This window comes from Orcinus orca, chromosome 13, assembly GCF_937001465.1.
Source record: "Orcinus orca chromosome 13, mOrcOrc1.1, whole genome shotgun sequence".
Classification (NCBI taxonomy): Eukaryota; Metazoa; Chordata; class Mammalia; order Artiodactyla; family Delphinidae; genus Orcinus; species Orcinus orca.
The window spans coordinates 21,540,505-21,567,252 of NC_064571.1; positions in this window are offsets into that span (position 1 = coordinate 21,540,505).

A 26,748-nucleotide genomic window follows, 5' to 3' on the forward strand; every position below is an offset into this window, starting at 1 on the left:
TATTGATTTGAGTCTTCTCCCTTTTTTTCTTGATGAGTCTGGCTAATGGTTTATCTTCTCAAAGGACCAGTTTTTAATTTTACTGCTTTGCTATTTTTTCCTTCATGTCTTTTTCATTTATTTCTCATCTGATCTTTATGATTTCTTTCCTTCTGCTAATTTTTAGGTGTTTTTGTTCTTCTTTCTCTAATTGCTTTAGGTGTAAAGTTAAGTTGTTTATTTGAGATTTTTCTTGTTTCCTAAAATAGGATAGTACTGCTATAAACTTCCCTCTTAGAACAGCTCTTGCTGCATCCTATAGGTTTGGGGTTGTCATGTTTTCATTGTAATTTGTTTATAGGTATTTTTTTGATTTCCTCTATGATTTCTTCAGTGATCTCTTGGTTATTAAGTAGTGTATTGTTTAGCCTCCATGTATTTGTATTTTTTACAGTTTTTTCCCTGTAATTGATATCTAGTCTCATAGCGTTGTGGTCAAAAAAGATATTTGATACAATTTCAATTTTCTTAAATTTATCAAGGCTTGATTTGTTACCCAAGTTATGATCTATCCTGGAGAATGTTCCATGAGCACTTGAGAAGAAAGTGTAATGTGCTGTTTTTGGATAGAATGTCCTATAAATATCAATTAAGTCCACCTTGTTTAATGTATCATTTAAAGCTTGTGTTTCCTTATTTATTTTCATTTTGGATCATCTGTCCATTGGTGAAAGTGGGGTGTTAAACCCCACTACTATTATTGTGTTACTGTCAATTACCCCTTTTATGGCTGTTAGCATTTGCCTTATGTATTGAGGTGCTCCTATGTTGGGTGCATAAATATTTACAATTGTTATATCTTCTTCTTGGATCGATCCCTTGATCATTATGTAGTGTCCTTCTTTGTCTGTTGTAATAGTCTTTATTTTGAAATCTATTTTTTCTGATATGAGAATTGCTACTCCAGCTTTCTTTTGACTTCCATTTGCCTGGAATTTCTTTTTCCATCCCTTCACTTTCAGTCTGTATGTGTCCCTAGGTCTGAAGTGGGTCTCTTGTAGACAGCATATATATGGGTCCTCTTTTTGTATCCATTCAGCCAGTCTTTGTCTTTTGGTTGGAGCATTTAATCCATTCACATTTAAGGTAATTATCAATATGTATGTTCCTATTACCATTTTATTAATTGCATTTTTTTTTAAGGTCTTTTCCTTCTCTTGTGTTTCCTGCCCAGAGAAGTTCCTTTAACATTTGTTGCAAAGCTGGTTTTGTGGTGGGGAATTCTCTTAGGTTTTGCTTGTCTGTAAAGGATTTAATTTACCCCTTGAATCTGAATGAGATTTTTGCTGGCTACCATAATTTTGCTTGTATGTTTTTCCCTTTCATCACTTTAAATATATCCTACCACTCTCTTCTGGCTTGTGGAGCTTCTGCTGAAAGATCAGCTTTTAACCTTATGGGGATTCCCTTGAATGTTGCTTGTTGCTTTTCCTTTGCTGTGTTTAATATTTTTTTCTTTGTATTTAACTTTTGATACCTTGAATAATATGTGTCTTGCCATGTTTCTCCTTTGATTTATCCTGTATGGGACTCTCTGCACTTCCTGGACTTGATTTAATATTTCCTTTCCCATATTAGGGAAATTTTCAACTATAATATCTTCAAATATTTTCTCAGTCCCTTTCTTTTTCTCTTCTTCTGGAATCCCTATAATTGAAATATTGGTGTGTGTAATGTTGTCCCAGAGGTCTCTGAGACTCTTCTCAATTCTTTTCATTTTTTTTTCTTTATTCTGCTCTGTGGTAGTTATTTCCACTATTTTATCTTCCAGGTCACTTATCCATTCTTCTGCCCCAGTTATTCTGCTATTGATTCCTTCTAGAGAATTTTTAATTTCATATACTGTGTTGTCCATCTTTGTTTATTTGCTCTTTAGTTCTTCTAGGTCCTTGTTAAACATTTTTTATATTTCCCCATTCTATTTCCAGGATTTTGGATCATCTTAACTATCATTACTCTGAATTCTTTTTCAGGTAGACTGCTTATTTCCTCTTCATTTGTTTGATCTGTGGGTTTTTACCTTGATCCTTCATCTGCTGTGTTTTTTTCTGTTTTCCCATTTGCTTATCTTCCTGTGTTTGGGGTCTCCTTTTCCCAGGCTGCAGGTTCATAGCTCCCATTGTTTTTGCTGTCTGTCCCCAGTGGATAATGTTGATTCAGTGGGTTGTGTAGGTTTTCTGGTGCACAGAACTAGTGCCTGTGTTCTAGTGGATGAGGCTGGATCTTTTCATTTTTTGATTTTAGGCAGCCTCTCTGCTAATGGGTGGGGTTGTGTTCCTGTCTTGCTAGTTGTTTGTCTTAGGGTGTCCAGCACTATAGTTTGTTGGTTGTTGAGTGGTGCTGTGTCTTAGCGTTGAGATGGAAGTCTCTGGGAGAGCTTTCACCATTTGATATTATGTGGAGCTGGGAGTTCGCTAGTGGACCAATTTCCTGAACTCTGCTTTCCCACCTCAGAGGCAGAGACCTGGCATCAGGCCAGAACACCAAGACCCTGTCAGCCACATTGCACAGAAAAAAAGGGAGCAAAAAGAAAGAAAAAATTAATATAAAGAGTTTTTAAAATAAAAAAAATATAATTGTTAAAAATAAAAAAAATAGGGGCTTGCCTGGTGGTGCAGTGGTTGGGAGTCTGCCTGATGATGCAGGGGGCATGGGTTCATGCCCTGGTCTGGTAAGATCCCACATGCCACAGAGCAGCTGGGCCTGTGGGCCATGGCTGCTGAGCCTGTGTGTCCAGAGCCTGTGCTCCACAATTGTAGAGACCACAACAGTGAGAGGCCTGCGTTCCGCAAAAAAAGAAAATAAATAAAATAAAATAATGAAAGGTATAAAAAAATAAAATAAAGAAAGAAGAGATCAACCCAAGCAAAAAACAAACCCTCCAGCAATAACAAGAGCTAAAAACTATACTAAAAATAATTTTAAAAAAAAGAGAAACAAAAAAAACAAAAACGGACAGACAGAACCCTAGGAGAAATGGTAAAAGCAAAGGTATACAGACAAAATCACACAAAGACGCATACACATACACACTCACACAGAGTAAAAGGAAAAAAATATATGCCTATATATAAAAAAAAAGGAAGAGGAGCACAACCAAATCAATAAATAAATCTACCAATTATAATAAAATCTAAATACTAAACTAGATAAACGTAAAACCAGAAACAAATTAGATGCAGAAAGGAAACCCAAAAACTACAGTTGCTCCCAAAATGCAGTACCTCAATTTTGGGATTATTCATTGTCTATTCAAGTATTCCACAAATGCAGGGTACATCAAGTTGATTGTGGATATTTAATCTGCTGTTCCTGAGGCTGCTGGGAGAAATTTCCCTTTAACTTCTTTGTTTCCACAGCTTCTGGGGTTCAGCTTTGTATTTGACCCCGCCTCTGCGTGTAGGTCACCTGAGGGCATGTGTTCCTACCCAGAGAGGACTGGGTTAAAGTAGCAGCTGATTAGCTGGGTCTGACTCACTCAGGCTGGGGATAGAGAGGGGCACGGAATGCAGGGCGAGCCTGTAGTGGCAGAGGCTGGTGTGACATTGCAACAGCTTGAGGCATGCCATGTGTTCTCCGCAGGATGTTGTCTCTGGATCATGGACCCTGGCAGTGACAGGCTGCACAGGCTCCCAGGAGGGAAGGTATGGATAGTAACCTGTGCTTGCACACAGACTTCTTGGTGGCTGCAGCAGCAGCCTTAGCATTTTGTGCCCATCTCTGGTGTCTGTCCTGATAGCTGAGGCTTGCCCCCATCTCTGGAGCTTGTTTAGGCAGTGCTCTGAATCCTCTCTCCTCGCGCACCCTGAAACAATGGTCTCTTGCCTCTTAGGCAGGTCCAGACGTTTTCCTGCAGTCCCTTCCAGCTAGCTGTGGCACACTAGGCCCCTCAGACTGTGTTCACGCAGCCAACCCCAGTCCTCTCCCTGAAATTTGACATCCGAAGCCCGAGCCTCAGCTCCCAGCCCCCACCCTTCCTGGCGGGTGAGCAGACAAGCCTCTCAGGATGGTGAGTGCTGGTCGGCACCAATCCTCTGTGTGGGAATCTCTCCGCTTTGCCCTCTGCACCCCTGTTGCTGCTCTTTCCTCCATGGCTCCGAAGCTTCACTGCTGTCCACCCCTGTCTCCACCAGTGAAGGGGCTTCTTAACATGTGGAAGCTTTTCCTTCTTTGCAGCTCCCTCCCAGAGGGGTAGGTACCATCCCTATTCTTTTGTCTGTGTTTTTCTTTTTTCTTTTGCCCTACCCTGGTATGTGGGGAGTTTTTTGCCTCTTGGGAAGTCTGAGGTCTTCTGCCAGCATTCAGTACGTGTTCTGTAGGAGTTGTTCCACATGTAGATGTATTTCTGATGTATTTGTGGTGAGGAAGGTGATCTCCACATCTCACTCCTCCATCATATTGAAGGTTTCCTGTACATTTTCCCATGATTATTGTGCATTACTCTTTGTGATAAAAGAGTAAAAATTAGATATATTTAAAGAATATTTATATATGCTTGAAAAAAATCAATTTTATATATATATATATATATATATATACACATATATATTTTTAATTGTCTTTTTCTTATTTTACTGTGGGTCAAATATGTTATGGGGCCCACAGATGAAAAATTTGCCAATAAGGAACATTGTGATATTATGTGAGAAATGCTAAATGTATTTCTAAATATGTAGTCAATATCATTAGATAGCAAGCCAAATATTTTTATTAGCAGATTTTTTTTACCATCATCTGTGAAAGAGTGGATTGCACAAATGGCCTTTAAGATTGTTTCCCTAACTCTAACTTTGCTGTGTTTTAGGTATTTTTAAATTACTTATAATGAGCTAATCATTGTAAATTGTCCTTAAGATGAGGTAAAAAATAAGATGGTATCCTTGATTATAAAGCAAGTAAAATTGAGACCATCATGTAAACATGATTTTTTCCTCCTCTGTGTGTATGTATGAATATTATTTACAGTTGTTTGGGTGACCTTTGATGAGATTCTAATGTTGCTGAACCCAAGTTCCTGTGCCCAATGCACAGTGAAGCCAAACAGAGGTGTCAGAGTTTGGAGCGGAGAAGGATTTACTGCAAGGGCCATGCAAGGAGAATGGGAAGGCTCATGCTCAAATAATCCAACCTCCCCAATGGGTTTAAAAGAAGAAGTTTTTATAGACAAAAGTTGAGGGAAGGGCTGCAGGTTATGTAACCCTCCTCCGATTGGTTGGTGATGATGTAACAGTGTGGTGTTCTAGGAATCTCAGTCATCAGCCTCTGGTTCCAGCCAGGCTGGGGTCCACAAACTTGTGCTCAACCTGAAGTTTCCATCCTCCATCTGGGTGGGGACCTTAGATCCTCTACAAGAACTCAGAGATATATGTCAGATTGCTTTGTACATTCCCTCAGGAGGAACCAGGCCCAGGCCCCAACCCTGCACTCTTTCTTTCTACATTCTCTCACTCTCCTAATTAGTAAGTGTGTAAATCTGCCCTTTGAAGCTCAGGGAAGGTCTAGGAGGCTGAAAGCCTTTCTTCTACAAAGAAGAAATGGGGACACAGAAAATTTTTCATGCCCGGGAAGGGCCCACATGGTCCTGCTCAGTTTCACTAACACAATCATTTTTGTCATAATTTTGCTGGAAAATAATTTTACCAGAATGTTTAATTATTTCTTCATACTTATGTCATATCAATAGTGATGAAGGTATCATGTCCAAAACAGTGACATCTGGTAGCTTCAAGTGAGTGTTGTGGTTAATATATTTAAATTTTAATACAAATAAGACATAGTGGTAAGGCAATGATCCATGATGACAAATATGCTTGAAGTTACTTCTTTTAGAAATATTATAGTAATTATAATATAATATGTTATGTTATCATTTTAACATATTATTTTCATTTTGGAAAAATATTAACGTTTAAACATATATATGATTTGATTTTCATAATTACAATATAAATCTAACTATGATAAAACAAAAACTTTGATCCCGTATTAATTTTTCTCTTGCTATAGAACTGGATGAAACGTACCATAATTTTCATAAGATTACTTTTTTATATTATCTACTCCTAATGAGACAATTTTGATTTAAAAGAAAAAAATGCTCTTTATCTTAAAATGTCCTGTCATATTCCCTGACTTTATGAGAAATAAGGTATAAATAATAAGAAAAGCAAAGCTATTTCTCCCTGTTAGGCTTTTTTAAGTTTATGTTTTTATCAAGACATTTACTTTGGGAACTATTTTCCTTTTCTTGCATCTAAAAAAATCAAATAACTGAAACAGAATGATGATCTTGTCTGAACGACTATAACTTCTCTCATCTCTACCGTTTCAACTCTCCAGTAGGTTGAATATTGTAACTGGAAAACATGTTAAGGTCATAAAGCATCTTTGATTTCTCTGAAGTTTTTCTTGTAACATGTACAGTGCTAAGAACAAAGTTATGTGTTCAATAAATTCTTGCTGAAACCAGATTCATCCTGAATCTTCCTTATTACCATTGCAATAATTTCCCTCTCTACTCCAAAGTATCCCCTAGTTAATATAACTTTCTTCTCTCTAAGGGTAAACTTTCTGCCTATTCTCTTGACCCCACCTCTTGTTACCTCCTCAGGGAAATTGCTGTATCAATTACACATCTTTTTCCAGACTTTTCAATCATTTGCCTTTCTTTACTTCTTCCTTTCTGCTTTCAAAGTGTTTCTTCTAAAGTTGAAAACAGTTCAAACCTGCAAACAAGCAATCAACAAGCAACGAGAAGTAACTCTTTATTTCACCCTGTAGTTGTCTTTATTTTCTTTAATGGCCCAAATTCTAGAAAAGTGTTGACTTTCTGCTATGTGTTTTGTATACTTTCATTCACAGCTAGTTTAATAGTCAGCTTCCAGAACTTTGTAAAATAATTTTATTTTTATTTTTTTGAATTTTCTTATCTCTGAGAACGTGTTTGGTCCTGGAGGACTTATGCTGAAAAACCCACATTTTTCTCCCTAAACCAGCTGCATCTGATATCTAAAAATGGAACTATGTATATTAAGCATTTCTGTGTCCTTCTGTTTTGAACATTCTGGAGGTAGTGATTTATTTTTAACCAAATCCCTATCTCATCAGTTTGACAATATATGATAACCTCAAGAGAACCTCTGCCTGCCTGGTTTCTTCATTGATAAATGGGGATAAATAATAGAGCATTTCCTCATAGGGGTGCTGTGAAGATTAAGTGAGCTAATACAAATAAAAGCACTTAGAACAGTGCCCTGCACTTAGTAAATGTTCAATAAATATTAACCATTATGATTATAATGTAAACAGTTATTTGTTGCCTCAGTGACTCCCTGAGTGCCAGTACCCTCCCCTCTTGTTTTGAACTTTTACCTAGTTATTGTACATTTCTGGGAACCCATCCCCAACATGTGTGTTTAAACAATAAGCTTCATGATGACTTCTTCATTTTACTCCTCCCTCCCTTCCATGTTGACCCAGTTACATTGAAATTACCCAACAAGAATGATTCCCATGTACAAGCTACAACACACATGACATTCCATAAAGACACTTGCCCATGATCCTTGCTCTATTCTCTTTCTGCCTGCTGTGACCAAAATTCAGGCTTTTGGATGACTTTGTGTGGCCCTCTGGGCATGCCATACCCCTCTTTCTAGGACCTGTGAGTATATATAATCTTTTCATATGTCTCTCCTCGTGTAATTTTCACAGCTGTGTTGGAGTGATCCTTAGAGACCCTGAGAGGGGTATTTACTCTCCCATTTAGAACACAATAATTAATAGTATTCTTATTATTCCTTATATAAAAACCAATCAAATCCCCTCCACAATTTTTCCAAGGATTAATGAAGGAGAATCTCAGAGCAGTGAATTCCTGCTCTGAGACAATTTAAGATCTTGCTCAATTCTGTCTCATCTTTACTCCGGAAGCTGCTGTCTTGTCTTCAGACTTCATTCACTGTACTTGAGTACAGCTCTCCCTTTATTCTACTGTCAGACACATTTTCTAGGTTCTTGCATATGCATTATGCCTAGGAAACTGACATTAATGAGATTTTCAGACATACTGAAGCAAGAATACAGCACAGCACATAAGATGATATGACTTCAAACTGGTCCCCTGACATCAACATTCTTAAAGTTCTTTGGCTGTCTGAATCACAATACATTCCTCCCTTGCCTTCATTCATTTTGGGCTCCTACCTGCAAATACTTTGTGCAGACTCATCTCCGTCCTGTTACTCATTATTCATATTTTCCTCAAATTCAGGAGCACCCTTCCAACTAAATACTAAAGTCAGTTCACAGAAGCTAATAATAAAATTTATTTTACATTATTAAAGTTAGTTTCAAATTTAATTGAAATCTCTTTTATATAGATCAACTTGCAGATTCCTTTTACAAAACAAAAAGATTTTAAATCATTTGTGTAAAACAGCCAACAACTGCTGAAATGAATTCTTTTGCCCTACCATATCTCTATATTGTAAAAGTGAATGCATTAAAATTTGTTTAAATAACATTGTCTTCTTTTCTGCTCTATATAGATTATGTCAGATATTTCTTATAGCCTAACATCTTCCCTATTATTTAACCTAGTATCTTTCTTATTCCAGTTCACTTCCAACAAGTTGTCTTTTTATTACTTTAGGCTTAACATGAGTAAAGACAGATTTCTATTTTATTTCAAATTGTCTGCTGTGTCTGACTTTTTCCCAGTTTTATAGATCTGTAAACAAAAACTTTTCATTTCTTGTTAACATAAATTTCCTTCATGAAGACAGTTCTTCAGAGATATGGTTTCTGTGTACATAAATAGATTGACTTGATTTTTCACTTAAAGACTCATTTGTGGACTTGATGATGAAAGACTGGTACCCATCACATTTAATATGGAATGATGATGTGGTCATTTTTTATTAGATAGAGAGTTATGTACAGTAAATGTTTTGTAGTGAATATTCTCCAATTTTTCTTATATTTTCATATTGTATGTTCACAGGCATGTGTATAGTATGTTTACACATTTGCCTACTTTTGATATGCCCCATTGTATACATTTTCTTCACCTGTACACCAGACTCTTGAGGTAATTATATCTTGAATCCAGCTTATTTAAGTACTTTAACCATTAGTGCTCTCTTTTTTCAGCACTTTATAAATACAACCAAATAATTTTATATAAAATGATTAAAATGCATAATATATTGTAATACATACATAACATATATGTAAAATTTATGTACAGATCTAATTGCCACAATGCCAGCACAAGGTATAAAAATATCTTGTAATTGATTCTGGTTTGAATCCTCTTATTTTATTATTTTAGATATAAATGATCTATTAACTTTGGAAAGTTCACATTGGCCTATGTCAGATGCTTAACCTTCTGTATCAGATCTGATAAATTAATTGCAGTGTGTCATTCTTTTTATTTCAAGTGGAAATTAACAGCAAAAATTTATTGATAAAATTGTTGTTTCCTATAGACAATATTGTAACTGACATTCTTGCAAATGTGCATGGCATTTGCAAGTTTCAACAACATGTTAAACTGAAGAAAGAACGGGTAGCCTTCTCTTCTAGAGGTGGTTCTCCTGGAGATCCTATATTAAGACCAAGCACAGCCTTACAGGCATGAGTTTTTTTTTTAATTTTTATTGGGGTATAGTTGATTTACAATGTTTTCTTAGTTTCAGGTGTACAGCAAAGTGAATCTGTTATACATATATTATACATATATCCACTCTCTTTTAGATTCTTTTTCCATAAAGGCCATTACAGAGTACTGAGTAGAGTTCCCTGTGCTATACCGTAGGTCCTTATTAGTTATCTATTTAATATTTAGTAGTGTGTATATGTCAATCCCAATCTTCCAATTTATCCCTCCCCCACTAACTTCCTGGTAACCATAAGTATATTTTCTACACCTGCAACTCAATTTCTGTTTTGTAGATAAGTTCATTTGTAGCCTTTTTTTAGATTCCACATATAAGTGATATCATATGATATTTGTCTTTCTCTGTCTGACTTACTTCACTCAGTATGACAATGTCTAGGTCTATCCATGTTGTTGCAAATGACATTATTTCATTTCTTTTTTATGGCTGGGTAATATTCTATTGTATATATGTACCACATCTTCTTTATCCATGCCTCTGCTGATGAACATTTAGGTTGCTTCCATGTCCTGTCTATTGTAATTAGTGCTGCAATGAACAGTGAGATGCATGTATCTTTTTGAATTATGAAAACCCTCTGGGTATATGCCCAGGAGTCAGATTGCTGCATCATATGGTAGCTCTATTTTTAGTTTTTTAGGGAACCTACATACTGTTCTCCATAGTGGCTATACCCACCAACAGTGTAGGAGGGTTCCTTTTTGTCCACACCCTCTCCAGCATTTATTGTTTGTAGATTTTTTGGTGATGGCCATTCTAATCTGTGTGAGGTGATACCTCACTGTAGTTTTGGTTTGCATTTCTCTAATAATCAGTGATGTTGAGCATCTTTTCATGTGCTTTTTAACCAGCTGTATATCTTCTTTGGAAAGATGCCTATTTAAATATTCCACTTTTTTTTTTTCCTTTGAGTGGATTGTTTGTCTTTTTGATATTGAGCTGTATGAGCTGTTTGTATATTTTGGAGATTAATCCTTTGTCGATTGCTTCATTTGCAAATATTGTCTCCCATTCTTAGGGTTGTCTTTTCATTTTGTTTATGGTTTCCTTTGCTGTGCAAAAGAGTCTGTCATTCTGCATTTGCTTATGTTTCAAAAGTTAAATGAAGCGTTATAATTTGTTTTTATATCTTCATTTCCAAATATTGTTATTATCTACCTTACAGGTTTATGTACTTTGAAACACCAAGATTGTTTATTGTTTCCAAGAGTGCTCTTAAGAAAAACAAACAAACAAAAAAAAACAAACTATTGTTACCAAATTTCTAACCTCCAGAGAGATTAACGTTTTTAACAGTGTTGTGATATAATGGAAGATTAGACAGATAAGAGATACTAAGTTGAGGTCTGCATGATAAAATTCTCTGTAGCTCTGTGTCAACTCGCTTTGTACAACTTAAGACCCTCAACTATGACAGCTTTAGATTTTGCATGTAAACATTTAGTAATAATTTAAGTATACACTATACAGGTATTCGTGATTTTGAAAGAAAATGCAAATTCAAACTGATCAGTAGAAAAATATAAAATGGTGTTGTGAATATTAAGGGTGAGAAAGTTGTTTCAGTTTGGGAGGTGTGTTCATAGAAGTGATTTTTAATGGAGATCCTAAAGGCTGATATAGGCCTATCTTTAATGAGAAGGGTAGTCTTATTTTCTCCATGGTCCTTGCAATATTGTGTTTAGGAAAAACAATCCAATCCCCTTTTCTGTTCAAATTCAATATGGTTTGCCTGTAATTTCCTGTGGAAATATATACCTCTAGCTTTAAAAAAACAAACAAACAAAAAACCCCATATTTTTTGTATAAGATACTTCTCATTCTAGGTTGTAAAGAATTTTAGGTTAGAGACTGTAAACTTCTTAGGAAGTATCAATTAATACTAGGACAGACTTGAGTCAGACAGTCTTATGTTCAAATCCATGTTTAGATAAATTAAACCAGAGGGTCACAGGCAGAGCCATCCTGAACATGAGCGAATGAAACCAAATCCCCCTAAATCTGAGTTGCTCTGCCAAGTTTATGATTAACCTCTGGTCCCTTTCTTGTCCTGTTATAACAGACCCCAAAAAGTCTTGTTTTCCTTCCTTCTTAACTTGCTTACGAGCCCTTAAGTTTTCCTGCCTGCCCTAAGCCCAGCATAATCTTTTACATGATTATTATCTTAAACCAGTACCTTGATTCATAACCCCAAACTACTGAGATAATATCCTATGGCTTCAACCAGCTGGCCCTGAATAGGCTTAATAGTCAATGACACCTGGAGTGTCAGTTGAGAACTGAAACTCTGGAACCATCATGCAGTCCCTAAACAAATAAAGTGCCTCAACTATTGCTTCTACTCTAGAAGTTAAAGGATCACCATACCTTAGTAAGCCTGTTTTGTAGGGACATATAGCATAATCATGACCATCAGGGACAAAATAACTCACAAGATAGTGACAAAAATTCTGCAGCTGAGATCCTATGGGGAAGCTGGGCTCACAGAGACAACTAACTCCCTCCTACCCCCTCCTTTGCTCCTTGGCCTTTAAAAATCTTACACCCTGACCAGCCAACAAGATGGATTTCAGAAAAGTCTAGATCTCACATCATCTGGGTTGGTGCCTCCTTGACTAATAAACTTTGCTCAAAATTCTAACATTTAGGACTTTTTGGCCTCACTGTGCATCCAGCAAATGAACTTGTGTTTGACAACAAGATTAGGGGAAATATGCACATTAAATGATGGCATTCATGTGATTAAATTAAATAGAGGATTGTAAGTAGAGAAAAGTATGGGAGATCCCTGTAGGTTAATGATCACTCAAGAAAACAGGCTTGCTTAACAGCTAAACCAAGCAAGCTTGCGTAGCAACAAAACCATACAACAGAAGTATGAGACATACCACAAAACAATAAAACAATGGTGAGAGACCCATATCCTGCCCAGTGAGGTCAGTAAGTTAATGATTCCTAGGACACGCTCCTCTGCACACCCTAAAAACAAAAATATAAGGAAAAGGTGGCATTATACTGAAACCTGAGATCATTTACCATATTTTAGTGTATGTTACTACTTTTTTGCTCATTTCCATTGTGCCATGACAGTCCCAGTTTGACCATGTAGGGATAAGAAAACTCCTCCACCCAATGTGGAGGAGGAACTGATGATGGAAGCTTGATGTATACTCAAGAATGAGAAAGAAGTTGGTCTTCTCTCCCTCCCCATTTTTTCTTTGATTATAAAACTGTAGCCCACTAAGTTCTCAGGGTGGCACCCTCTTGCCCAGCTGCTTGTAAACCTCTCAAGCATGCTGTTCTAATAAATCACTTCTTATCTATCACTTTACCTCTTGCTGAATTCTTTCTGTGCTGAGACATAAAGAACCAGAGCTCCTCAGAACCCCCAGAGATGCATTTTTGCAATTTCATCTCCACTTTATAAAAACTTTGGGCAAACATTTTATCTTCTGAGGAAAAGATGAAAGGTTTCTTTCTGAGAAGACCAATAAGTCTAAGATGAAAAGACCACCAGATACTAACAAGTGTGTTCACCCAGTGTTATGGCTCAGCCAGTTTTGGGAGAAGGCCCACCATTCAGCAAGACTCTCCATACAATCAAACTAACAGTCAACATTCTTATGTATGAATGGGCCACTGAATCCCAGACTTTTGAGTAAAAGCAACAGGAGACAGAGACCAAAATCAAAGAGAATAAAAGGAAATCAAGAAGAAACAATGCAATGAGTAGAAGAAAACATATTAAACATAACATAATGTCCTCAAAAGACAAAAGAAGATATTTCATCCATGAAATATGAATAGGTGTTATAAAGAAGGAACATTCATAAAACCATGAAAATCTCTAGAAATTAAAAAAAATGTGTTGCAGGAATGAAGAACTCTCCAGAGGTTTTGGTGGAAATAATTTTGAAAAAATTCTCACAAAATAAAACTTTAATAACAAAATATAGAGATGAGTTATAAGAAAGAACAGGTTAGGAAACTGGAGCATTTGTCCTAGGAATTCAATATCTTAACAATAGGGATCCCAAGCAGAAAGAACAGAGGAAAGGGGAGGAAATTACCAAATAAAGTATTCAGGAAATTTTCCCAGAATTGAAGCATATTCATTTTCATTTGAGCTTACCAAGTGCCAAGCAAAATAGAGAGGAAAAAAAAAATGCAAAGAAGCACATCACTGTGAAATGTCACTGGAGAAAAAAAGAGAACCTAGAAGCTTACAGAGGGAGACAGGTATCAGTAATCATTATCCTATTTTGAACCAAATGAAGATAACCAAATCAAGCTAACTATTCATATAACTTGACATGTGTTTCCTGGAATGGTTAGGCACAGGCACTATTTCCTAGAAAAATCTGAAGATGTGAAGCCATTTTTAGTTCTGGAGTAAAAGTGAGGGCCATAATATGTGCAGACTCTACTCACAGGATTGGGGAGGGGGAAATTTGACACTTTCTTCTGGAAGAAGCACCATGAAAGGTAGCAGGGAGAAATAATTAAATTGAAAATATCTTACCCAAGAAGTGTAGGTAAGGTCACCCTAGTGAAGCAGAATGAGTGGGGTATGGACTGCTCCATGAAAAATTATGCTAGAAATCAACCTAAAAGAGAAGAGTCACTTCAAGTGATCCCCAAAATGGTGCTACTACATGGAGGACAAAATCTTCTATTCCATGAAAACCCATTCTAAGGACACATATGGTTCAAGAAGCAATGATTACCTTATCCATGGCTTTGATTTTACTTGCCATTTTCAGCTTCCACTGCTTACATCTTTGTTTAGGTAAATATTTATTGAACTCTTGCATGTGCCAAGATGTGTTCTGGCAGTGATGATACATCTGTGCAAATAGATACAAATCCTTGTTTCAGGGAGGTTAAAATCTAATATCAATATTTAGGTGGCTATGAAAGTAAGAAATAAGAACTTAATCAGACCAGCTTCCAACCACCACCTTCATCCCAAGAGCACTCTCAGTACCTTTCCTGGCCCCATGCTTGAAATGATCATATCAGAATTGGGTGTGGGTGTGGTTCTAAATCAATAGTGTTTAAATTACTATGCATAAGTAAACATTGTTCACCGTTGTGGCGTCTTACGAACTTTTGTTTTGTACTCGAATTTATCTCAGTTGGTTTTGTTCCCTACGTATAAAATAGTGATTAGAATAACATGCAGCCAGCAATATGGTGCAGTGGTTTTAGCTCAATTTTCCCACAATCTAAATGTAGACCTCATCTCTTTCCCTTGCTTTAGACAATTTCTCTTAAACTTTATGTGTCTCAGTTTTATTTTCTTTAGTGAAGTTTTGCAAATGTTTACTTATAGTTCTTTTTTAGTGTTATTTATAATTATTTTATTTCTACATGCTATTGTGAAGAATTTTTTTAGTGTTATAATTTCTGAGATAGAAACAAGAAATATTCTAGCATTCATGGAAGAAACAAAATGACCTGCTGATGTCAAATAGTTATATATATATATATATATATATCTCTTCTTAGTTTTCAACTATTTTTTTGGAGGTTTTTTTTTTTAATTCATAAATTTGTGTTGCTTTTTGTTTCTTCATATGCATGTGTGTACGTGACTGTCTTTGAATTGTGTAACTTCAAGCTTATATTAGCTTGATAAAATGAATTGGAGCAATTTCATACATTTTTATGTCATGGAACAATGTGAAATGCAAAATAAATATATGCTTTCACTAGCCTAATATAGGTCACATTTAAAATTTTTGAGGCCTACTATTATTTAGTTTTTCTCGTGTTAATTTTTAAATTTCCTAAGTATTGTTTTCTTTGTATTTCTAAATATGGTACATTTTTCTTGAAAACAAAATATTTCCAATTTCTTCTTTAAGGCTGATATTGTCATTTTAAATGTGTGTATAAAGATTCCCCCCGTCTCTCAACTCTGGAATTTCTTGAATAAAGAAAGCTTAAAACAGAAGCTACTGCTAGCATTTTCTATAGGAAGCATTGTTAATTACTAGCTGTTGGAATGAGTGCCAAGTACTATGACTTAAAATTTTAAATTACTGAGTTGAAGCAATATTAAGAGACCAACTTTTGCCTCCTCATTTCCATTGCTGTTTTCTCTGTACATGCTCTACATTGGGAGAGGACTCTAGGTTTCTCTGCCTTGTTAACTAAACAGAAAGAAAAGTAAACGAACAGAAAAGGGAGACAATGCAGACTCCAACGTTCTTTCTCATTGCCAAGTGTGATTGTACCGCATGTGTGGCTTTCTTGCTCCAGCTGTAAGTGCATCTGCTAGTGCTTTTCTTGGCATTGTAGTAGCTATCCCACTAGGATTTCTCCAAAATAGCAATCTGTCAGTGCAAATGTTTACAAATGCCATTTTCTGGAAGATATCTTATTCCCCCCCCATATGTATAACAAAACATTTATACAAGTAAACATTTTTATTGAAACAAAAATTCTTTATTGTGAAATATTTCAAATGATGTAGAAAAGATTAAAGAATAACATAACAAATACTCCTGTACACTCTTGGTTCTACCAGCACTAGTTATTATGCCATATTTATTTCACATCTTCCAAGAATTAAAATGTGACAGAGATAGGTAAGGTCTATATGTTCTTCTACCTAATCTCACTTCCTTTTTCTCACCTGAGTGGTAACTTTTACCATGAATTCAAAGTTTATGATTTTGGTGTATATTTTGCTAAATACTTACTAAATCATAAATAGTCTATTATCATTTTGCATACAGGCTATTATTTATATATCTGGAATCTAATGCATGTATCTGTATACATGCATAATCCTGCAACTTGAATTTTCTGGTCTTTATTTTTGACATATATACAACTTACTCTTTATCTTCTACACAATATTTTACACAGTATATGAATATATCAAAATATCTTTATCTGTTCTGGTGATTGACACATGTTGTTTTCAACTATTTTCCTATTGTGAAATATGGAAATTAATATATCTGTAACTGTGCACATATGTGTGATTTTGTAAGAAGTAATAAAGGGAATTCCTGAATAACAGGGTTTGATCATCTTAAATTGTATTGCATATTGTCAAATGTCTCTCAAAAATGCATGAGTGTTCCTTGTTCACCACATCTTTTCTGAAAATTATTTGTCAGACTTTTCAATGTTTGCCAATTCAATGGATGTAAAGTGATGCCTATTATAACAATAATTTATTGTTCTTAAACAATTAGTAAAATTGAACATTTTCACCTAATTTGTCTTTTGGATTTTCTCTTCTGTTACTTCTTTATTAAATTTCTCTCTTTTAGCTTGACCATTCTCTGTAGATCATGGAAAACCTGCAGAAAAACACAGTGGTTAAAGAAGTTAAAGAAGCTAAAGTTAAAGAAGTTCCCTTCTAAAATTACTTTGCTGAATTTCCTCTTTAAATTAAATAATGAATTTTAGATATTTTCCAGTGCTTTTTCTTCATACATTGTGGTATATAAGTATTGTATTGTCTGTGAATCTTATATTTTTTTTTCTGATATTGAACTCTAATTTATATCTACTAGTAATTTATATACAATTTTTTTATATTTTATGTGGATATTGGGAGATAATTTTCTTTTTCTTGTACTCTTCTAGACTAAAGAAGATTTTTTACCAAAGTTTCAGTGTCCTCTTAAAGGAGAGACATAGCTAATTCTCTTTTTCTATTTTCTAAAACAGTAAATACATACTTAACTTGATCCAGAAAATTTGACAACCCTATGGCAGCATCAACATGTTTTTGTACATGCTTAGTATTTGAATTTTCTGGAATTCCTATATAAAGACACATAAAGCAAGTAGATAGCAACATCAAAACCCAAAAATACCATTTACATCAAATTAGATAAAAAGATATCCTCCTGAACACCTAGGTGTAAGTGAGTGGGTACACCATCAGCATCTGCAAAAGAGAAAGATGGACATAACAGAAGGAAGCAAAACCTGAAAACAAGAGAAGCCCTAAATGTCCTCCATTCCAGTATTCAAAATGTACAGCACAGAATGCACAGAGCAGTAATTTAAGAATGGCAGCTGGAGCTATTAGGAGTTTTGCCCAATCAAATCATGGTTTAATGCAAGGGGCCAGCAGTAAGTTCTAAGAGGCTTGAACCATATGGACTCATGTGTGTTTGAAACGGCTGTGTAAAAACAACAGATGAGGTGGCTCTGAGAAGTTTGAAAGACTATATAGACAAAGAAGATCCATCACATAGATCAGAATAGTTACTAAAGAAAAAGACCAAACCAGAGGAACAAAATATTTGTTAAAACTTTTATTTCAAAAATACTTTTCTGGAAAAAAAATACTTTTCTGGGGGCTTCCCTGGCAGTCCAGTGCTTAAGACTCTGTGCTTCCAATGCAGGGGGCACAGGTTTGATCCCTGGTCAGGGAACTAGGATCCCACATGTTGTGCAGCTAAAAAAAAAAAAAAAAAAAAACTTATCTGAAATTTAAAAAAGGAAAATACATGAACTATATATTGAAAAAGCAAAAATCATATCCAGAATCCAGAATGACTAACAACAACACATAATCTAGTAAAACTGCTGGACTTCAGTAACTTATATAAGGAGGAAGAAAATAAGATTATCTTTCAACAGCAATGCTTTGGCTAGAAGTAAATAGAGTAACAAAACTAAAATACTCAAAGAAAGTGTGAGACAATGATTTCACAATCCAGCAAAACTGACTTTCACATATAAATGGTGCAAACCTTATCACTGTGCAAGAATTCTGGAAAGGTTGTTTTCATGAATCCCTCTTCAGGAATGTTTTTATGGAAATGTTCTAAATAATCAAAACTGGAGATGAGGGGCTTCCCTGGTGGCGCAGTGGTTGAGAGTCCGCCTGCCGATGCAGGGGACACGGGTTCATGCACCGGTCCGGGAAGATCCCACATGCCGTGGAGCGGCTGGGCCCGTGAGCCATGGCCGCTGAGCCTGCGCGTCCGGAGCCTGTGCTCTGCAACGGGAGAGGCCACAACAATGAGAGGTCCGCGTACCGCCAAAAAAAAAACAAACAAACAAAAAAAAAAACTGCAGATGAGCATTAAATGCGTAGTTATTTATAAAAGTGAAAACTAATGAGATTTAAAGGGAGAAAATATAGAATACAATAGGTATTGTATGCTGGCAGTGTAGATACAGTACAACTATTTCAAAAGTGGAAGAATAAGAAACATACATACAGAAATGTTTTCACTGTTTTCACTAGACTTACTGGTGGTGGTAGTATCATTATTCTGAAGCTGTGCAATGCTTAATATAGGATCAAGCAAATTGGTAGTTATGGGATATTCTAATTCTGTCACTTCCTATGTCTTTGAAAGTCATGATCCACAGTGTGATATGTGATAAAGAAGGGGTATAGCAAGAACTCTTAGTCCTAACTTTGAGTTGGAAGTTCAGTGTGAATTCATTAGGGTTACTTTATCTTTAAACATCCTAATTCTGTTCAGTAAAAAGGCCTAAAAAATGACCAGCCTTGCAGCAATTAGCCTCCCCAGCACCCAGATTGTGAGATTGAATTATCATTCCTCCCAAAAAAGAACGAGGTATTTTTGGATAAATGGTTGATTTTAGGTCTTGACCAAGAAACTTACAAGATAAGTCTTTACCAGCCTTGATGTAGCAAATAATATGGAAACCAGCAAGACTACTGTGGTTCTGCCAAAAGATCCCAGGAGACAATTTACAGAAACCCACACTGGCCAATAAGGGATAATTTAAGATTCAATGAAGATAATAATTGCAATGAAATAAAGCCCACCAAGACATTAAAATCCATAAGTTAATAATAATATTTTTAAAACTTTGCCACCACTTATGCAGCTTTCCTAAATAAGCTGTATTACTACTTATCCAAATAAAATCTGATGGCAAGCATCTATATATAAAAGTATTGAAGCTAATAAATAAAATAATATGACAGAATTAGGCTATTGGCATTTTTAAATATCCAAGGATTCATAGATCTGTACACTGCATCTCAATGGCTGCTAAAACCACAAAGAGACAACAAGCTACTATGAACCTCCTAATGCAAGAATACACCATACATTATAATACATTGAAAAAGAGAATTAACCTGAACTGGAACTCCTGGGTCCAACAGATAATTTGCAGGAAATAGAGAGGATCAAGAACTTGTTGAACTGAGCCATGAATATTTAATCATACCAAACCCCAATTGTGGGAAACTCGCAGCTCAAGGAGCCTGAGTTATTTAATAGTTATTTGTAAGAAAGATAAAAGGATTCAGGAGGTACCTGTAGATTAAAATTAAATCAAATTGACTTCTGTTTTCAGTCTGAACTTAGATAGAGCTTGGAAGTCTCACTCTCACCCTGACAACAACAACAAAAACTTGAAAATCTGAATCAATGACCTTTTATGTATTCATCACGTGATTTAATTCTCACAGAAAATCACTACTTAGAAATCTGGACAGACAGATTCAGAGAACCACAACTGTGTTTAATTTACCTGAAGCAGAAGTCAGAGAAGCCATAAGCTGGTAGGCGTACATAAGTGGTAATCTTGGTGAATCACTGAAAGCTGGCTGTGGACTATGAAGTGAGAAATTCCTCGGGGCTGCAGTCTTAGAGGGGCACCATGCTTATATGGGTTTTACTTCAAAGAATGCCACTAGGTTTTCACATTAAGAGCCAAGAAAAATCCCTTTTTGTTTCTGACAGGAAGAAGGGAAAAGTAAGCATTTTGAAGCTTGCACAGGGTATTTGCCATAACAAAGGACTATTCTACAGTAGAAGAGATTTTACCAGAGCTTTACCCCACTTGGAGAAAGAATGTTTACTTGATTCCAGTGTCTTCTATCTTTCTTGTCTCATTTAAGAGCAGACAGTGTAAGGGAGTGGAAGGGGGAGCTAAGACACAGTTCTGAAGGTCACAGCACATGGGCACAGACCTATTAATAGATGGAGATTTAATCACAGGAACACTTCTCCTGTCCCACAATTTACCACCAGACCAGAAGAGCTACAGTAAAACAATAGTGGATTATAGCTAAAAGAACTGCAAAGTTCAGATTCTAACTAAAGGGTCTTTACCATGAAAAGTCAAGAAAAATCCACTTCTGTCTCTGGAAGGAGGATAGAAAAAGTAACCATTTTGAAATACTCCAAGAGCATTTTCCTTACCAAAAGACTATTTTTTCTGAGGGAGAGACTTTACCAGAGCCTTATTCTTCCTGGAGAAGAGCAATTGTCCAACTGTAGTCCTCCTTAGCCTCCCTATTTTACATAAGGATGAGAAGAAGCTAATGCTTATGAAGAGCACAGCCCATAGACACAGGCCCACTAAAAGTCTATGATTAAGATTCCTGTCTCCCACACCTTACATCACAGCAATAGGACTCCAGTATAACAGTGGATTAAAGCTGAAAGAACAAGGTTCAGACTCTACTGAAGAAAGATTCTTAGCAGAACTCAAAGACAATACAAGAGACAGAAACAAGAACACTAAAGGAATTTGAAGCCTCTGGGAACTACAGCTATAGTAAACTCTAAATACAGCCCAATTCCTAGTCAGATTAAACTAAAACCACACAATAAGAGTCTATTTATATCATTTCCTATTACTCTATACATGAGGCCTGACTTTCAACAAAAATTACATGGCACGCTAATGGCGTACACACAGTTTTGGAGGCAAAGCGTTACAACCAGACAGTGATATGACACAAATTTTGTGATTACCAGAGAAAGAACTTAGACAAACTAAAGGAATGCTAGCAATCAATATCATTGTAACAAAAATAATGAATACCTTTAATGGGCTCATTAATAGACTACATACAGCTGAGGAAAGAATCAGTAAGTAAGCTTGAAGATATGTCAATACAAACATCATGAACTAAAATGCAAAGAGAAAAGTTAATTTAAAAATAAGGATGGGGCTTCCCTGGTGGCGCAGTGGTTGAGAGTCCGCCTGCCAATGCAGGGGACATGGGTTCATGGCCCGGTCTGGGAAGATCTCACATGCCATGGAGCGGCTGGGCCCGTGAGCCATGGCCACTGAGCCTGCGCATCCGGAGCCTGTGCTCCACAATGGGAGAGACCACAACAGTGAGAGGCCCGCATACCGCAAAAAAAAAAAAAAAAAAAAAAAAAAGGATGGAATATCCAAGAAATGTGGTGTAATTTGAAAAGATGTAACATACTCTTAACAGCAGTTCCAAAGAAGAAGAAAGAGAGAACAGAGCAAAGGAAATATTTGAAGTGATAGTAGCAGATATTTTTTTCCCAAAATTACAGATACCAAACCTGAGATCCAGGAAACTCAGAGAATACCAAGTAGGATAAAGACAAAAAAGAAAAAAACAAAAAGAAGAAGAAGAAAAAAAAAAAAAAAACCTACAACTAGACATATCTTATTGAACAGCAAAAAACTGAAGATAGAGACAAAATCTTGAAAGAAGACAGGGGAAAAAACAACACCTTACCTATAGAGAAACAAGCATAATAATAACATTAGCCTTCTCTTCAGAAATCAGTCAAAGAAGAGGAAACCAGAGGAAAAATTAAAAATATTAAAAGAAAAAAAAAACAAAAAACTAACCTAGAGTTCCATATCCAGAGAAATTTTATTGTACTTTAAAAGTAAAGGATATATGAAGACTTCCTCACACACTGAAAACTGAGGAAATTATTGCCAGTAGACTTTTTCTGCAATATTCAAAGATGTTCTTTAGAAAAAAGGAAGATAATACATGTCAGATATAGGATCTAAAGAAAGGAAAGAAGGAAGTGCATACAAGAAGGAAAACAAGGTAAAGAAAACTTTGTTAAGGTAAAACAGAATATATTATTTTTCTTATTGTCAACTTACCTAACAGATAACTATTTGTTCAAAGAACAATGGTATTGAATGATTTTAGTATATGGATAAATGAAATGAATGACAGTAATGCAATAAAGGAGGGGAGAAGGAATTTGGAATACTCTGTTATAATGTACCTGCAGCACCTTGGAAGTGCTACATGGTATTTTGAAAGGAAATTTTGATTAGCTGTAAATGTATGTTGCAAAATCCTGGGTAACCACTTTAAAAATAAGAATACAATTTATATGCTAGGAAAAGAGAGAAAATTAATTTTCTGAAATTAATAAATTATTAATTTCAGACAAAGCTGACTTCAAAGCAAGGAAAATTATCAGGAATTAAAAACCAGCATTACATAATGACAAACTGGTCAATCATCCAAAAGTATAATAATACTAAAATCCTATGAACCTAACAACAGAGTGTCAAAAAATATGTGTGGTGAAAACTAATAGAACTGAATGCAGGAAAAGAAAGTCCACTTACTATTACAGTTGTATACTTCAACACCCCTCTTGAGGTAATTGATAGATTAAGTAAGCAAAAAATCTACAAGTATATAATTAACCAGAGTAGCACCATTATTAACTTGACATAATTGATATTTATAAAATATTTCACCTGAAAACCACATAATACTGATTATTTTCAAAAACACATAGAATATTTATGATAATAAACCACATTCAGATTCATAGAAAATACTTTAAAAGTTTAAAAGAATCAAAACATATCAAATACACTCTCAGACCACAATAGAATTAAACTAGAAATTAACAGGAAGATAGCTGAAAAATTCCAAAGTATGTAAAGATTAAACAATATAATTTCAGATGACACATGGATGAAAAAAACAATTCTCAAGAGAAAAATTTTCAGTTGAACAAGAAAACAGAAATATAATCTATAAAAATGAGTAGGAATCAGTAGAAGCAGTACATAAAAGAAAATTTTTAGCAGTCAGTATATATATGTGCATACATAGAAAAGAAGAAATATATCAAATCAATAATTTAAGCTTGTAGCTTTGGAAACAAATGAAAGAAGAACAATTTAAGCCTAAAGGAAGTAGAAGAAAAAGAAATACCAAAAATAAAACAGAAATCTGTGAAACTGAACAACGATAGAGTAAAATCAATGAAACTGAAATTTCTTTTATTATAAGGCTAATAAATAAATATTTAATCAGATTAACCAAGAAAAAAAATATATTGTGAGGTTTCTAGTTGTTTATAGAAGGAGGGCGAGGTTGATACCTTTTACACTAATTTGTTCCTCCCAAATGCTAGAAGGTTCTTATGATATCATTGTGTTTTCACCACAATACAAACCCACAAATGGAGTATTGACATCGTTTTTTAAATATTCCTTTTTTTTTTTTTTTTTTTTGCGGTACGTGGGCCTCTCAACTGTCGTGGCCTCTCCCGTTGCGGAGCACAGGCTCCAGACGCGTAGGCTCAGCGGCCATGGGTCACGGGCCCAGCCGCTCCGCAGCATGTGGGATCCTCCCAGACCGGGGCACGAACCCGTATCACCTGCATCGGCAGGCGGACTCTCAACCACTGCGCCACCAGGGAAGCCCTAAATATTCCTTTTTTGTTACTTGCTCTCTGCTGGTTTGGAAGCTTTAGTTTACCAATTGCCTTCATATATTTAAGATACAAAGTTTTTTTCTAAGAAAATCCATTCATTAAATGCTTTTATCCTTCCCTCGTTATGGCAACCTTATCACAAATCAATCCTCATATGAAGAACCTTCTTCCATCTTGTTAGCATTTAAATATTCAAATTTTAAAAATAAAAATGTTAAAATAGTTAGGTAAATTTATTGCTACATTATATCAATTATGTTCTCATTAGTTTTTTATATCTTATACTTTCTGTCAGTATTTTATTTTTCTTTAATAATCCTTTAGTCAGGTTCTGTGGGTGATCAAATTTCCTGTTATTCTGTGTGTCTGTAGCTGAAATACATTTTTATTTTGCTCACTCTTGAAAAATATTAGGCTTGGATAGAAAATTGTATGTTTGAGTTATATTCTTTCAGTAGTGTGAAGATATTACCCAGCTTTCTTTTGGCATCTATTGTTGTAAATGAAATATCCATTGTCAGTTGGTCACTCCGTTATTGTTAAAATGCCTTTTTGCTAGGAGTTTTTATGACTTATTTTACCCTTAATGTACGACATTTTTCACTGTAATGTATCTAGGTATAGGTTTATTTATTTTTCTCTTTATTATTAAAAATGCCCATTTTATCAGGGGTCACATATTGTCCCCTCCCAATTTTTGAAACATCAAAATTGTTTATTCTAATGCAGTTTCTCCTCTATTTTACTATCCTCTCTAATTAAAAAAAAAAAAAACTCATTATATGAATGTTAGGGGTTTTCAGTGTATCCTCTGTGGCTCTTAAGAGTTCTTTCACATTGTATGTCTAAATTTTTCTGCATATGTGCTGGTAGAATTTCTCTTACTATCTTCAGTTTACCAGTTTTCTCTTTGACTTCATCCAGTCTGGAGATCTGCAAAGCATTTTTTGAAAAATACTTTGCTATCAGTGAAATATATTTCATGTTATGATTTCCAAACCCTTTTCATAGTAATGGGATATTATTTCCTTTCATAACTTCATGCTACCTTTAAATGTAGTTTGATAGATCATTTATAGAATTGAAATTTTTAATATAGTTTTTAAAAGTATTTGTTGGAATGTTTCATAAAATTAATTTAATTGATGTACATTGTTTTTTGGTAGTTTTTTTCTCTTTTAGATATAAAATTACTATTCTACTTTGGCAGTTACTGTATTATGGTAATCTGAATAATGTTATCTAGTCACTAAGCCAGCATGGAATGCCTTCTACCTACCATCCCTCAACTTGGCACTTGCAATTGCTGTAGGTCGCATTTGGCAGTTTTTTCAACTTCCATTCTTTAGCATAGGGGGCCTAAATCTAGCCCCTGGTTGTAATCTGTGAGTCTGATCCAAGTACTTCATCTTGAAATGGAGGCCTTTCAAATGCTTCTTTTCTACAGAAGCAAAATTCCTGACTGGTGCCACCCACTTTTGTGTATATCAGAGCTCAGTGAGCCGACTCATGGAATGAACACATTTGCCATTTTGTATTTATGTTCTGTCTCTTGTTCTAAATATGTTTGTCTTATATTTGATCTTTGATTTATATATTTTCATATTGTATATATTATAATTACTTTGGCTTACAAGTAGTAATTGAAACATGAACTCACTTTACCATGCCAAATTTTAACTTTGAAGGTAAAAATATACTCATGTGGGATGAATCAACATTGTGTGTTTCTACTCAGAATTTTAAAACTGTTTAGGAGTGATTTTTTTCTAACTGCAGGGTTTTTTTTTATAGTGTTTTAGAAAGAAAAGTGTCTCCATTTTGCACATGCTTAAAAAGAAGTTAATTTTCCAAGAAAACATAATTGTTTACTGTGTATAAGATTCATCCAATTAGACTCAATTAGTTCTCAATCATTGAGAATATATATATATATATATATATATATATATATATAAATTAAATTTGAATTTAAGTCATATGAGATAAATCATAGTGTAGTCATGTTGTGTTTGGGCTGTACAGAAAAACACTCTGGGTCTATATGCTGGTTCTGCCATTTTCTGGCTATGTGGTATTAATCAAGATTTCTATATCCTGTGTTTTTTAACATTTTGATATATAAAAACAGATATATATATATATATATATATATATAGAGAGAGAGAGAGAGAGAGAGAGAATGTGTACTGTGTGTAGTAGTATATAAATTCTTATAGATTTATTCAAAAATTAAAGAAATATATGAAAAATACTTAGAACAGTGCTTCACAAAGTTCCTTTGATTATGAAATTACAAGAAAATGGGTATCATAAACACTGGGAAAAATAGTGTTCAAAAATTACTTCAACTGAATCTAATGTTTTCTGCTATTAACTGTATTGAGCAATAAAGGCAAAAAAAAAAAAAGTACTGCAAGCATAGGAAAAATGTCTAAATATATTTAATGATTTCTAAAGCATAATGTTATAAGGCTTCCAGAAATAATTTGGATCCTGGGATGATGTAAATAACTTTTTTTAGCAAAAAAATGTGTTTATACCACTAAATTAAATGAGGCAAAGCAATT